General features: G+C 32.0%; 1 long non-coding RNA gene and 1 other non-coding gene across 4 annotated transcripts; one reads left to right on the top strand and one right to left on the bottom strand.

Annotated features, from left to right (window-relative positions):
• Window positions 1–6,842: 6,842 nt before the first annotated feature.
• LOC144572064 (U4 spliceosomal RNA) lies at window positions 6,843–6,992 on the top strand. Its single transcript, XR_013517667.1, has one exon. It is a non-coding gene; the product is annotated as a U4 spliceosomal RNA (small nuclear RNA).
• A 4,413-nt stretch (window positions 6,993–11,405) lies between these two features.
• Window positions 11,406–13,943, bottom strand: LOC144571886 (uncharacterized). Of its 3 annotated transcripts, XR_013517604.1 has the most exons (8): window positions 13,730–13,943; window positions 13,571–13,649; window positions 13,439–13,477; window positions 13,204–13,346; window positions 12,879–13,001; window positions 12,154–12,239; window positions 12,026–12,068; window positions 11,406–11,624 (listed from the first exon to the last, which is right to left on the bottom strand). It is a non-coding gene; the product is annotated as an uncharacterized LOC144571886 (long non-coding RNA). The 3 variants fall into 3 exon arrangements; XR_013517603.1 differs by lacking the exon at window positions 13,439–13,477; XR_013517605.1 differs by lacking the exon at window positions 13,439–13,477 and having other exon boundaries at window positions 12,154–12,232.
• Window positions 13,944–16,095: the final 2,152 nt, after the last annotated feature.

The following is a 16,095-nucleotide window of genomic DNA, read 5'->3' as shown; positions in this document are numbered from 1 at the left end:
GATGCTTGTTCTGTTAAAATATTTAAAATTAGTTCTATTTAAAAGAAAAAAAATTCGATCATAAGATTATGGCTGTTATTATTTATTCGTGACCTTTGTATAATACACACTGGATTATATATTACAAAATACACACTTAACGGGTTATCAAACCTAGTCGAGTGATACCTTGATTGGCATTCATTAAGCAATACTGAAAGTGAAAACATCATGGTTCGATTTTATAGGTACTTAATTAGTTACTGCATAATTATCAAATTACACCAAAATTGACATGCAACGTATCTATTACTACAGTGACCATATTTATAATTCTATTTTTAATTACCATTCTATCCATTGTCGCGATTACGAAAAAAAAAATATTGTCAGTTTATTTTCTTTGCAATTAGTTGTAGTGGGATCATATATATTTTACAGTGGCGAAACTTAAATCAGTCCCAGGAGTGGCTAAGCCATGCACCCCCAAAGGCTTTCAATTTTTTTTGATGAAGTACATAGGAGTGGCTAATATATAGAAAATATAAAATTTAATTGAATTTCTATGTAAAATATATATATATATATATATATATATATATAAAGGACTTCAATGTAATTTTCATATGCCATTTTTCCAACTCTCCGTAGTCCAGCCTTGACACGTGAAAGAAAATAAAAGCATCTTTAACCATTTTCGAAAGATGTTGAAAAGGAAAAGTGAAAAATAAATAAATAATACATGCAAAAAATAGTATACTTCAAATTTATTTTGGAAAACATGATTAATTACCTAAAATCATATAAGTTAAAACAAAAGGTTATTGAAATTTTAGAAGCATGGTTAGATTAGAGAGAAAATTTCAGAATCAACAAACTGAAATTAGTGCAGGCGTCAATAATTACTTTTGCTTATTTTACAACATCTGATGTATGTCTCTATTCTTTCACCATAACTTCAATTAATTAATTCTCTCTTCGAAAGTCAGAACTCAAAACAATCAAGCTCAAAACTTTCATCCAACTAATTGAGAACCTTGCATACTTCATTTCTATTTCACATGTATATCAAATTTATTTATTTTTTAATTACTTAATTGCTTACCCCTTCTATTACATAAAAGAAAAAAGAAAAAAAGGAATTATAATTATTGGATCAATTTTTTTCAATTTTTTGAAGTTCAATTTAATTACTTAGCCGTATTACTTAACTTGTTATCACTATTTAATTGTTATTTATTATAACTTTTAGATAAATGTTAATTTTTGTATTTTATTTTCATATTAAATTGTGAAGAATTATATTATTTTAGATTTTTGTCGGTTAGTCCCTATATACTTAAAGTTAAATTTCGTCTCTGATTTTACAGTTATCAAATAGGCCAGTATTACTAAAACAATATATTTATGATATATATATATATATATATATATATATAAACACATTTATACTATTTTAGCCTAGCATGCGGATCTGGTCAGACGTGATCATTGCACCTACAGAACATATCCCCATTATTATAAAATACAATAATAGTATATAATATTTGCACATATAATATTGTGCAAATATGTGTGAAATTTTATTTGTTCATTACGCCCGTATTCTAAACATGTTATATATGACGAGCCGGGGAGCCGGAGCAAGAATTCCTATCCTCTGAGATATCTCAAACTTTGCGTGACTTTATGGAAAATCCCAACCGTTTAAATACGTAATGCACGAATCTCAAAGCACACATAATACTAACCCCCTACATCAGCCCCGAATAGACGCCGGACACGTCGGTCACGCAAAAGTTGAGATATCTCAGAGGATACCCACTCGGAGACGAGGAGGGGAGGACACGTAATTCCCTTGGATATCTCAGAGGCAAAACCAATGAAAAATTCCGAGTTGGCTGGCAAACCACCTACTCAAAAGTCAAAACCAACCTTTTGACGTTATTTTAATTGTTTGACTGGGTCCGGTTGACTAGAGAGCTCAATCGGACCTTGAACGAATAACGAATTCGCATCCTCTGAGATATCTCATATTTTACGTGTTTTTTGAAAAATCTAAACCGTTGAAATATGCTTTGTACGAATATCAAAGCATGCGCTATCCCCGAATAGGCACCGAACACGTCGGTCACAAAAATTATGAGAGATATCTCAGAGGATACGCACCTTGAACTGGGATTTCAACTGGAACCAAATCCTCTGCCTTCCATTCATTTTGATCAATCTCTAATTGACACATGGCATACATTTTAATTAAATTATTTTTCTAATAAAAGCTGTAACTTGTATAGTTCTATCTCCTATCTCTTCACCTTTCAAATTCAGAAAAATTAAGGATCTACTTGTAAATTTCCTTCTTCAATTTAGCCAACTAATTGACACATAACAAACCTTTTCAATTAATTTTTTTTTATAGAAAGTTGTAGCTTGCACATTGTTCTTACCATGTCTCTTTCACCTTCCAAATTCAAAGTTATTTCTCATCTTTTCTATATCAGTAGGGAGAATTTATTTTTCAAAGCTTAAGCAATCTATGACAAAACTTTTTGAGTTTTTTAATGAAAGATACTTATGGTTTTATTCTTAAAAAATAAAAAGGTGAAGATGTTCAGAGGCAAACTTGTAAGAAGGAAGCACATGTTTTAATTTTTTGTAGTTTCATTACAAAGTTGGTGAGATCGTGTTTTTTTTTTCTTTTTATATTTTTACTTGTTTTTCATGATTTTTCATGTTTTTGGAAATCTAACAGATTATAGCTTGAGCTGCTATTTAAAAAAAAAAATTATGTATTTTAATTGGTTACTTTTAGTTTTCACCTAATCGATTCTACTTCTAGTTTTGCAACACAAAATACAACCAAATGTCAAAATCTAAAATTTACAACAAAAAATAAAAAAATAACTTACAAGTAAAATATTTTGCAACTTGATTCAACTCAAAAATTCTGTCATAACTTGATTCAACTCAAAAATTCTGTCATAGATTGCTTAAACTTTGAAAAAAAAATTCTCACTGCTAATATAGAGAAGAGGAGATATAATTTTGAATTTGAAAGATGAAGAGACGGAGAAAGAAAAATATGCAAGCTATAACTTTCTATAAAATAAATTAATTGAAAAGGTATGCCACATGTTAACTAAAAATTAGCTAATTTGAAGAAGGAAATTTACAAATAGATCCTCAATTTTTCTGAATTTGAAAGGTGAAGAGACAGAGGAAAGAAAAAAATGCAAGCTACAGATTTTATTAACAAAATAATTTAATTAAAAAAGACATGCCACGTGTCAATTAGAGATTGGTCAAAATGAATTGGGGTTGGAAACATCCTGCCCACTAGGAGGCAGAGGATTTGGTTCCTTTCAACTGAGTCTTCAAAGTAAAAATATTTTTTCGTGTTGATAAATATTTGCTGAATCACTAATTTAGTTTTTTTTTTTTTTTTTGGCTTATGTGCTTCTTTTTGACAGGTCGAATTGTCTTGTCCATTTTATTGTTTGTAAATTCTTTTTGATGAAAGATGAGTTAAGCTTTTTATTTTAATCTAAACATGTAAAAATAATAATTTGATTATGAAGCTTAGGTGTTATGGATATCATAAGGTCTTTCGTACTATTGTATCAAAAATTTATCGTATAAATTTTAAACTTCGATTTAATTAGCTCAGTAAATTAGTTATATGATGAACTTATAAAATATCAATTTTTACTATTTTTGAAAATATTTTACTATTTTTATGATTTATGAAAGATGATAAAAATAGCTTAATATATTAGCAATTTTTTAAGTCAATTTTTTCATCTTTCATAAATGATAAAAAATAATAAAAAAAAATTCAAAAAATGATATTCTACAAGTTCATTATATAACTAATTTATTGAACTACTTAGATCAAAGTATGAAATTTATACAATAAATTTTTGAGATAATAGCACAAAAAACATTATGCTATCCATATATAGCACTTAAACCTTAATCTTTGATTATCTAAACTCATTTACTCTATGACTATAATTTGATATCTTAATTGCAGTTATCATAAATCAGATATCTATACATATGTTAACTTATATTTTCAATCTACATAATATAAAAGCTTCCGTCTATAATATATTTTTTTTGACAAAGAAATCAGAGTCTAGCTCTTTTATCATTAATCATTAAAAGCTTCCGTCTATAATATATTTTTTTTTACAAAGAATATGTAACTAAAAATAAAAAGCAATTATGCTCAAAACATTTTAGCATAAACAAAAGAGGAAAAGCTAAATAAAATTAACGGTGAAGATTTATGTTGATGTCCATATTCAAATTATTCCATCATCAGATGCTGATAGCTGCATCAATATGTCTTTCTAAATTTGGCATTTTAATTCCTTGTTGCCGGCCTGTTGTGAGAAATCAATTGTCTCAGAAGCAGTTTAGTTTTGGATTGTATATGTTAATTTGCAAAACTTACTTCTTTGTTCATATATAGCATATATAGGTGTATAAATTTGGATATGCGTAACTCAACTGACCTAATTAACTCCATTTCTCTGTTCAAAATTATATTGTATATTACGCCCATCTCTAGCTAGAAATTATGACAACCGATCGATATATATATATATGTTGAACATGGTTCTGCCACCTTCAAGATTTTGTTGGAGAAGTAAGAATTTGGATAAGAATATTCTAAGCCATTTAATTGTAATCTTGAATATTAATTGTCTTCTAGATCTATAAACGTTGTTTAAGTTCCATCCATTGCCACAATCATTCCACGACATACTGAGATCCATAATGCACAATTAATCCACCCATCTTCTTTGATTTGCAAACTATTTGCCAATTTGCCAAGTTTTTTTTTTTTTTTTTTTTTTTTAAATTTGTAATCGGCTTACACCATTTATAACATATTGGTAGTATAGTCCAAGGGAATTGTGGGTGCACTATTTTAAAACCTCAAAATTACATAATTTTCCTTCCAAAATTCATGATAATTTTGTATTAATCATTCTAGATGAAACAATTTACATTTTTTTTTCTCCATCTTCTTTCTCTCGGCATATATAATTAATTTGACAAACGCTAAATAATTGCTTCGGCCTTTTGCCATTCTAATTTTTACTTCAAAGTTGCATTGGACTTGAGTCATTCTAGCTTTCTTTTACGTCTGCTCGTTCTTCTTGTCTTTCTTCTTATTCACTTAATAAGAGATAATTTTAACTTGGTATAAACAAACATTTTCCATCATTTATTACAGAGAAAAGGTAATATCTCCCCAAGTTAAATCCCCCAAAAATCCCCGTGTATAAAAGTCTTTCCTTTTTAGCTTAGTTCTGACGCATTTTTCAACTGCCATAACTGTCATAATTTCAAGTATAATATGTATGTTTACAGAATAATATGTGTATATTTATAGGATAATATGTGTATATTTACATGATACTATGTGTATGTTCACAGAAGGTGGTCCCCAACAGTTGTCACACGTTTTCAACAGCTGTCACGCGTTTTTAACATCTTTCACGCGTTTTTAACAGTTTTCACGCGTTTTTAACAGCTTTCACGTGTTTTTAACAACTGTCATGCGTTTTTAACAGTTTTCACGTGTTTTTTTGTTGACAGGATTTGTTGAATTAGTTTATAGGATTTAGTATTGATGTTTACAGAATTAGTTGAAAATATCCGGGTATTTTTGAAGGACTGGAATTGAGGAACTGTTAGTTGCTTCCTTTATTATAAGGGTATAAAAACTTTAACTCAGTATAAAAGGAAGGTATAAAAATATTCATAACTTCATTAATTGCTACTATCATTGCTATTATTGAATGATCTGGTCGACCACAATAAATTTAAATAAACTGAATAACAATATCTAATGACTGAATATAAAGCATATATGTTATTAAACTAATTCGGATCAAGATCTCTTTTGCTGTTAAATTTTCTTGTTTTTAATTCGTTTTTTTTTTCTATTCAACACTTGATCAAATTCGTCATTTTCAATGAAATTTGGAGGCTACCTCCGCATTTCTTCTTTTTTTAAAAAAGAAAAAAAAGAATGCTTGATCAAATTCTATTCAAATAAAATCTGCAAGGTGAATGACAAAGTTTATACACTAAACAATAACGTTATTACACTGAATGCGACGAATGGTAACAATGAAGACAACAATCATTATATAAACTGACTACTATAATGTACGTAGCGATGCAGATTGTAACGAATGCTTCCCATATCAACTCTCAAAAGAAGAAAAACGGACCAAATTTGATGAAAGCAGCATCTGACTATCCAAGGGTGCTGTTGACTTGATCCCATGGGTGTTGTCATGGGAGATGCCAAGCACCGACGAGTGCAGGAATCCGTATCCTCTCCGGTATTGCAGAGGATTATCCTCACTTTACGGTTTGAGATTAAATTTCAATCAATTTGATATTCGGGCCGCAATATGGAGGCAGTATTTTTTTAGCTTTGAGATTCGTGCCAAGTTAAAAAGAACGGTTCAGATCTAGTAATTGTAAAAGATTCCCTTATCAAGTATTGGAGAAGATGTGAATTCCGCGTGCACCGAGCTGTTGAGTTGTCACTTGTCACTTGTCAAGCACCGACAAGCGTCAATGAATTTCTTTTTTCCAGCCTAACGGGGGAGAATTGCGAGAATGACCTACTGGGCTACTGGCCCGCAAACAAATTAGTGAACATAGTTTCCATTTGAAGTTTCTTTATCAAAGGCCCATGAGCCCAGATGAGTTCCCGTCCGGTTCATTTGTGTGCAGCGCAATTTGCTTAAACTTAATCTCAAACCTGATAGCAAGTAAATAACATCGCACCCCTGATCTATAAAACAAGCGGCACAAGGACAAAGAAAAGCATCTTTGCGCTTGGGGCAATGACGCAGCTAGTGAGGTTATACCGAAGCGCGTCAATTGCTGGTTGAAAACTATTTCCAAACCCCCTCTTAGGCTCGGCTTGACCGAGTACCTTTGAGAATTTCTGGAAGGGCCCTACCTCTGGTACGGCCCCTATCAATTCTTAATTGAAGGTTTATGATTACAGAAGCAATAATGTTGTCTGTTGTTTACATTAAAAATTGCATTAATTTTGTATCACTGAGAATTACAGAATCAATACTCAATTGTTCTGGAGTTAATATATTAAAATTTGTATTTTGCAAACTAATTACTAAACAAGATGTGAATTTAAAATTAACATCACATAATAAAATTGTGACTGCGGAATCTATGTACAACTGATAGAAGTTATACACTTGAAAATAAGTTTGTATTGGAAATTCAAATTAGCACAAGTTGGAGGGATGCACGATAAAACATCACTTAAAACTTAATTGTTTTTGGCTGAATTTTTTTTAAAATAAAATAAATAGTTAGGTTCTATTATAAAATTATCAATTATGTATTTTACAGTAGTTCATATGATAAATATTAGTTCGAATTATCAAATATGCATTGTAATATCCAGAGGCGGATGTAAATAGACAGTATGGGGGTCAATTGACCCCCATTTTTTTTTTCAATTTTTTTTTATATTATGTGTGATTTTCTATGTAATTTATGGTAAAATATTAAAAAAAAACTGTAAAATTGACTCTCATTCTTTACACAAAAATTTTATACGATTGACCCTAATAGTTTGAAAGTCTGGCTTCGTCTCTGGTAATATCAAGTGTGTTTGGAGCAATATTCAAATATAATAGTTAAATACAAACTTCATATGAATCGGATAAAAAGTCTGAACAAATAAAATAGTTGTTGAAAACTGTTATAATGTGTTTTAACTTTTTAAAAAGTTACGTAACATTTGTCAATAATTATTTTATACAAATACAAAAAAAAAAAAACATTAATTGTATACTAATGCAAACAAGCGGTGGATTAAAAGTTTTCTGTTTTTTTAATAACATCTTTCATCCCCAGCAGTAAGCAAATGCAAGTTTATCAGCACCAAAAGATAAATTTTTTAGTGGTGCCGTTTGAGAAAAGCAGTGCGAAAAAGAGGTAAAAATAAAAGAAACATGACGCCTCATGATTTGTTTCGGATTGAAATAACATATTAATCGTGTGTATTTTTCTTTTCTTTTCGGCGACAGAAAACGAATAATCTAATCTCCCGTCTATGTATAATAGGTATACTTTTTGTTTTTGATATGTCATTAGTGTTGTTGTTGTTTTTTACATTAAAAAACTTTGGATATCTCTGTGACTCTATCTTGCTTTGTTCTCTCCAAACACGTTTTGTATTCCTAAAAAAAAAAAAAAAAATGATGACTCCACCATCTCAATCTGAGTACGAGAAATGGCTCAAACACCTCGTACTCTGAGCACGACATGTAAACATGTCTTGGTTTAGTTGTAATGAAACCATGCGTTATTCTGTCAAAATTAGATTCATCATCGTGCGTACTGATTTTAAAATCTCTCTCTGTTCTTTAGGAACAACGGCATTTTGGATTTTCTTGGTTTGGACCATGTTGAGGAATTTTGTTGCATGCATTGCTGCCACTGGGCCGTATGGATTCCGATCTATTATTTGGTGCTTCTCTTTGTCACAGGCGGAATTCATAGATCTTTTATTGGGCTTAGGTGATCTTTTATTGGGCCAATTGTATTTTGTTAGGATAAACTAAAGTAATATGTTTTAAGTTTTAACAGCTAACCGTGGTCCGTGGATCCAGCGTATCTTTTTTTATGCATTCATGCAGTGAACTCCCAACGAGCAATTTAAGAGATCATTGGTGATACTTTGACGGAAATAAATCTGCTACGATCCTGAGGGATTGTAGGGTCCTACGATTTTAAATCCAACCTTTTAATTTTTTGGTTGTACGAATCTCCATAGATATTGTTTTTTATGCACGAATCTCAAAACAAATTAAAGATTGGATTTAGAATCATAGGACCCTACAATCCCTTTTAGGATCGTAGCAGATTTGGTTCCTACTTTGACGATCGAGCATCTTTTTGCATACATGTATATATGTATGTAGATCAGGCAAGTATCTTGCAATATTGAGAGATTTGAGTAACTGAGGAACAAAATTATAATATCATAACTTGTATATTTACATGAGTACATTATACATATGACCTATTGATATTACAGTGACTTTCGTAGCCGTTTTCTTACCGTTATTATTTTTCCTATATTTGCTATGTAATGGTGCAACTGTGCAATAAATTATCTGTTTCACCCAAGCTTCTAAATAGCGTTTATAGCGGTGTAGCGGGGAGACCAAAAAAAAAAGCTTTAGCGAATAGCGGAGCTATAGCGAAAGCTATTATAAATAGCGTTTTTTTATTTCAAAAATTATATTTTATATTTCTACTAATAGTAAAAAGAGTGATGCTTCTATGGACATAAGGGCCTATTTGTAAAATGAATATATTTTTATTTTCAAAGTTCAAACAGCCGATCCGAACCGTTCATCTTGTTCTCCATATTAATATATCTTTGGAGACCAAATTTTACATTTTTCTGAATTTATTTACTATTTATTAAGATGGGTATAAAAAATATCAAATTCAGACCATTGAATTTTGTACCTATCTTAATAAATAGTAAAAAAAATCAGAAAAATGTAAAATTTGGTCTCCAAGCACATATTAATATGGAGAACAAGATGAACGGTTCGGATCGACTGTTTGAACTTTAAAAATAAAAATATGTTCATTTTACAAATAGGTCCTTATGTCCATAGAAGGCTTTGCCTAGTAAAAATGTCTCATCAAGAAAAAAAATATCAAATTAATTAAGAAGTTCTAATATTATTCATATTAAACCAATACAAAGTTCAAATTGTCATTCAAAATATCCCTAATTCAAAAACTATCGATATATTTTATATTCAAAATATACCACTACCATATATTAATGCATGATACAAAATTTAATTGATATAGCGGTATAGCCCGCACATGTTCCATTGTATTGATATAGCTTAATAAAGTAAAAAAAAAAAAAACCAATCTAGATATTAAGGCCCATTAAAATTGCAAAATCATGTTTTCAGAAAAAAAAAATTGCAAAATCATAACCCATGTAGCATAGCGGACCGCTATTGCCGCTATTGCCGCTACGCGCTATAGCGGACCGCTATTACCGCTATAGCGGTCGTAGCTTGATTAGCGCAGTTTTCGCCTGTAGCTTAGCTTTCTGGGTCCAAAACCGCTATAGTTAGCTATTTAGAAGCTTGGTTTCACCACATGTCATCAAGTATTTTCAATTAGGAGATCCATCATAAATTATTGTCAAATTTAATAGTATGACATATATATATATATATATATATATATATATATATATATATATATATAGAGTTAGGCTGGGGTGCTATGGATAGCATAGTGGCCTCTATGCTACGGCTCAATATTCGAGATTTCAAAATCCAAACGGTCGATCCGAACCGTTCATCTTATTCTCCATATTAATATCTGCTTGGAGACCAAATTTTACATTTTTCTGAATTTTTTTACTATTTATTAAGTATTTTACAAAATTGTTGATCCAACGGTGGCTGCACAAAACAGTAAAACCGTTGGATTAGCGATTTTCAAAGTGGCTTAATAAATAGTAAAAAAATTCAGAAAATTATAAAATTTGGTCTCCAAGCAGATATTAATATGGAGAATAAGATGAACGGTTCGGATCGACCGTTTGGATTTTGAAAACTCGAATATTGAGCCGTAGCATAGAGGCCACTATGCTATCCATAGCACCCCAGCCTAACTCTATATATATATATATATAGAGAGGGAGAGAGAGAGATGGGCTACGGTGAGCCATGGAGTAAAATGAGTTGGTGCTTCATGACACTATATTTTTATTTTGAAAATTCAAACGACTGATCTGAACCGCTCATCTTGTTCTCCATATTGAAATGTGCTTGAAGACCAAATTTTACATTTTTTGTAATTTTTTTACTATTTATTAAGCAATTTTGAAAGTTTTCAAAATTGCTTAATAAATAGTAAAAAAATTCCAAAAAATGTAAAATTTGGTCTCCAAGCACATTTCAATATGGAGATCACATCTAACGGTTCGGATCGGTAGTTTGGATTTTGAAAATAAAAATACGGCGTGAAGTCACTACAGCAGAAATACCCTTCTGCGACCGGCCAAATGGGTCGCAGATGGGTGAAGCGCCGGTCGCAGAAGGTGGGCGCTGGTCCCAGATGACCAAAATGGGTCGCAGATGACTCCTTCAGCGACCGACTAGATCCGTCACGAATGCAACACGCTGACGTGGCTAGAGACCTATTAGAGACCGAATGGACGGTCACATAAGGTTCCAAATCGGTCGCAGAAGGTTTTTTTTTTTTTTGATATTTTTTTTATTATTTTTCTTTTCCCCAATTGGTACGAAATGTACCAAACAAATATAACATTAAACACATTATGTTAACTTTCATTTCTCCCGCCCCAAGAATGTTTCATACATAGGCTAAAGTTGTTTTACAATACATACATAACTAGGCAGAAATAAGAAATTATAATAAAATTATACCATAATATCATAACAATATAAGAAATTAAATATAATTATAATACCATAATATCACAACAACATAAGAAATTATAATATAATTACACTATTGGCCTTCTTTTTCCTTTGTATATCAGCTTTGTATCTTGCAATCTACAATATATATATATTAGCACTAGTGAGCAACAGTAAAATAACAAAATAACAAAATGAGTTAGAAAAGGCACATTTAGTAAACAACTGGATATCAATTCCAACTTGGAGCTGGTACATATTTTCATTGTAATTAATTGTCTGAACCGAATTGAGTGTTCTTTACATGTAAACTTCCAGTAACACTTGAACTTTATGCATGCTCAATTTCGTATTTTTCTATGGTCAGAAAAATACGAAAAATTTATACATGTAAACTTCCAACAACACATGAGCCTCAAATAAGTAATTGTTCATGGTCTTATTTTCTCTTCAACACCTACAGATTCATGAACTAAACTAGTTGCATTTACAAAAAATTTAAACAGATGAGAGAAAATTACAGGGGGATTTCAACTTACATCTTCAAATTCATAATTTGATTTAGAGTCATCCACATACAGGCTACAAGTGACAAAGGGTAAAGTGAATTAAGATAAAGCATAATAAAATTGTACATGAAAATATAAAGGAAAAGATTGGAACTCACTATTCATAAGTGCCATATAGACGAACTAGAAGCTCATTCTTGGATTTCTTTCTTGGTTTAGCACTCACACTTCCATCATCTAAAATCTTTCAAAAGAAGAGAAAAAAAATTAATGGTTGCTGTTTATTTGAGCAGTGGTACTACTTACCAGCATTGTGATAATTTTTCCTGGTATAAACTATGGGGCTGGTACTGGCCAGCTTTCAAATATAAAAGCATTTTATTATATTTGGTCAAATAGCTTTCTACCAATAGACAGAATTAGAACCTGGCAATTAAATCTTTTCCCCCTTTTAGCTTAAACTAGATCATAGGAAAATGACGTATACAAACCAGGGGCAAAATAGTCAACATTTAACAAAAAAAAAGTTTTCCATTATAATAATTTAAAGGTTGGTTTAACATTTGGTAAATGAGTAGCGGATGCTATCTCTAGGGTTATTTGCAAAAATAAAAAACAATCTCCATCAGATTCTGTTAACTTTCATAATTGGGGCAGTTTTACAGCATAAAAATCAACATAACAGTTGGTGACAGCATGGTAAATGTAGAAAAAATAGCCTTTTTTCAAGTGCCTAGCATTGATTAGAAATAAATAATAGTAGCTAATGATACAAATTTACACAAGTAATAATGTAATACTACATTTATTTTCTTAACTTTGAAGAAAATATATGAGCCCCTTAGATCAGATTTTTGAGAAACAATGTAGAAACATAAAATACCTCCTTGTGCTTGAGATCATATTGTTGTAAGCATCCATCTTTTTGTTGTAACCCTCCTTGTGCTTTACTGCTTTGGCTGCATAGGGTGCCTTCTCCCGAATTAGCTCCTCCAGCTTTGCTAACCTATATTTATTTAAGATATAAAAAATTTGTTCTATTAATTAGAAATAAATAATACCCTACTTTAGAGATTGAAGAGAACTATAATAAATAGATCTGATAAAGAAATTCATTTCAAAAATCAAAGTTTAAAAACAAAATCATGAGTTTCCAGCATATAAAATGTATAATAAAATTACAAAATTTAAAAACAAAGTAGTATTACCAAGTAATGCACTGGATTTGAATTCCATACTGTGCCAATAGGGGCTTAAACTGAAGACCGCTAGAGTTCATAATTTCATCAATCTCAACATCCTCATCTTCCCCCTCTACTGCACCCATGAAAGTCATCCTAGTAGCTTACCCCTTCAACAGTTCAAAAGTCATCTCAGATAGCATCAAGAAAAAATTCCAATTTCATAAAATTGACATAACAGCTGCAAGTATGAAGTATGTACCAGTCAAATTGACATAAAGATAGAAAAAGGGAACCAGGCCTGCAAGCTCGAATTCAAGCTTTAAGTAAGCACTAATGGCTATTTTATCCAAATCAAACAAAACAAAACTTCAAAAGACAAAAGGACGTATACCAGTATGAAGAGAATCGAGTAAATTAAGGAGGGGGTCTCGATCTAGCACCTCTCCCTCAGTCCTGGCTCGATCCGACGACTGCACCATTCACTATTTAACTTAGTTTTGCTTTTGGAACAATTTTTTTTAGAAAAATAGAGAGATCGATAAGAGTTTACCAGGAGGAGGCGGCGAGACAGAGAGAGACAAGCAGCACACGGCAAGGCAGAGAGAGAGACGGCGATTGAGGGACGGGATAGGGTTAGTAGAGACTGGAATTTTTAGAAAAAGGAGGGACGGCGAGGGAGGGACGCCTCTCTCTCTGTCTAACCTTGTTAATTAGAAATGCGTGGTTAGAAAAAGGGTTAGCGACGATGCAGTGGTGAGAGGCGGCGATGGGTTTAGAAACGCGCAGATTTTTTTTTTTTGCTAACCCTAACAAAAGGAAATTTTTTATTCGTAGAAATTGAAAAAAAGGTAGAGAGAGAAACAGAAAGAGTACATTATTTGTTATATTGATAGAAAGATCGGTACAGATTCTACCGATCTAAAAATTCAGAACACTTAGGATAGGCAGAATTCCTACCCATCCTAACTCTTCTCGGATTTTCTGTGACGCCGTCTTCAAAACAGGAATAGCAACAGATCAATTCTTGATCTTCTCAGGCACCGTCTTCACAAAAGATCCGAGAAGAGTTAGGATGGGTAGGAATTCTGCCTATCCTAAGTGTTTTGATTTTTTAGATCGGTAGAATCTGTACCGATCTTTCTATCAATATAACAAATACTGTACTCTTTCTGTTTCTCTCTCTATCTTTTTCTTAATTTCTATGAATAAAAAATTTCCCTAACAAAACGTGGGAGACGGAGAGGGAGAGACAGAGAGAGAGACGTGGGGATTTTTTAGGGGGCACCCTCCGTGACCGGGATAAATGGGTCTCAGAAGGTGCGGGCGCCGGTTCCAGAAGGCTATTGATCAAATCCGTCTCCACTGTTTTTTTTCTTATTATTTTTTTGTGGATCTTCTGCAACCGGTGACCAGATTGGTCTCAAAAGCGGTTTCAAATGGATTATTTTGCTGTAGTGAGTACAAACGCATTTTACTCCATAACTCATCATAGCTCATCTCTCTCTCTATATATCTATCTATCTATCTATCTATCTCTCTCTCTCTCTAAATGTATATTGAGGAAACGAATGACTGATATATAGTTTTTACTAATATGGGGTATACTTACTTCAATGTATAAAATTAAATACGTTATTTTATATTTTCGGTCGAAGTTCAAAAATAGTTGTAATAACTATAAATTGTAGGGTCTTACCAGCAGACAATTAGCAGGGCCTATTTGTATTTGTATTTGTATTTGTATTTTTCTTTTGTTAGGCTGTACTCTGTTAGCCAGAGCCCAGAGGCCAGAGGTATTAATTATTTGACCGAGACATATCATGGTGGACAGCAACAATATTTAACTATTAAATTTGATCAAGTTTCCTAAATATTTGGGCCCAGAAATTGGTCATGTACTCATCATTATAACTGGGCTATTTTCCGAATTTCTCTTTAAAATTACCAATGCATGTCAAATTGTGATCAAAATTAGGAGAAGTTAGACAATAAAAATCGTACATCACTGTTTGTTGTTATGAACTATACAAATACATTGCAATGTTTACTACATTTAAAAATATTGCGGTCGTAAATACACAATTAAATATCTTGATAGCTGAAAGTGCCGAATGATATTTGATTTCATGAAAATAATAAATAAATAAACAGGAGGGGTTACACCAATAGATTTTTGAACTCGTTTTTCATGCAGATATTATAGTTGATATGAGCTACATATAAAATATTTTCAAAATTTTAAATTTTACTTTTAGTTGCACAAATTAAGGTCACATGAAAACATACAACACAAATATCTATAAATGAAAGTTTCCTACAGTAAATCACACGATCATATTAATTTCTGTTTAGTGCAGCGTGGATTATACTGTACATGCTGCCTTTTCTAATTCATGACGACAAACAAATCTAGCCATAGGATCAGTAGCTAACAATTAATCCAACAACTGAGACGGATGGTGACATGGCATGCACAAAAATGCTGCACACTTAACCATCTTTCTCTAATATACAGATTACGTACGTATAACGACTAACTCAAAATTAGAAATGGTTATCAAAATAATTGTACGGAGAGGAGAATGAGAGTCAAGACACAGGCGACAGGGAAGGCGACTGAGGAGGCAAATGCACAACCACCGACCAAGAAAGAAACAGGAGGACCATGTAGGGAGAACAGATCTCTTCTCAGTTGGTATGAAGAAGCGATGAAGGAAAAACCTAGGCCGATAGAGGATGCACTCAAACCTACGAAGGGACACGATGATAGAAAGATGGAGCAGAGAAGCCAAGGGCAATTTCAAGGTGACTCCTTACCAGGAAACAAGGCGAGCAAGGATGGGCACCCACCAAGCAAAAAATATCAGGAGGAGGGATGGACTACGGTGTTGCCCAGGTGGAAGAAAAGGGTTCTAT

Source organism: Carex rostrata, chromosome 19 (assembly GCF_964058835.1).
Source record: "Carex rostrata chromosome 19, lpCarRost1.2, whole genome shotgun sequence".
Classification (NCBI taxonomy): Eukaryota; Viridiplantae; Streptophyta; class Magnoliopsida; order Poales; family Cyperaceae; genus Carex; species Carex rostrata.
The sequence above is the reverse complement of the archived record's forward strand: the minus strand, read 5'-3'. Positions and strand labels throughout refer to the sequence as shown.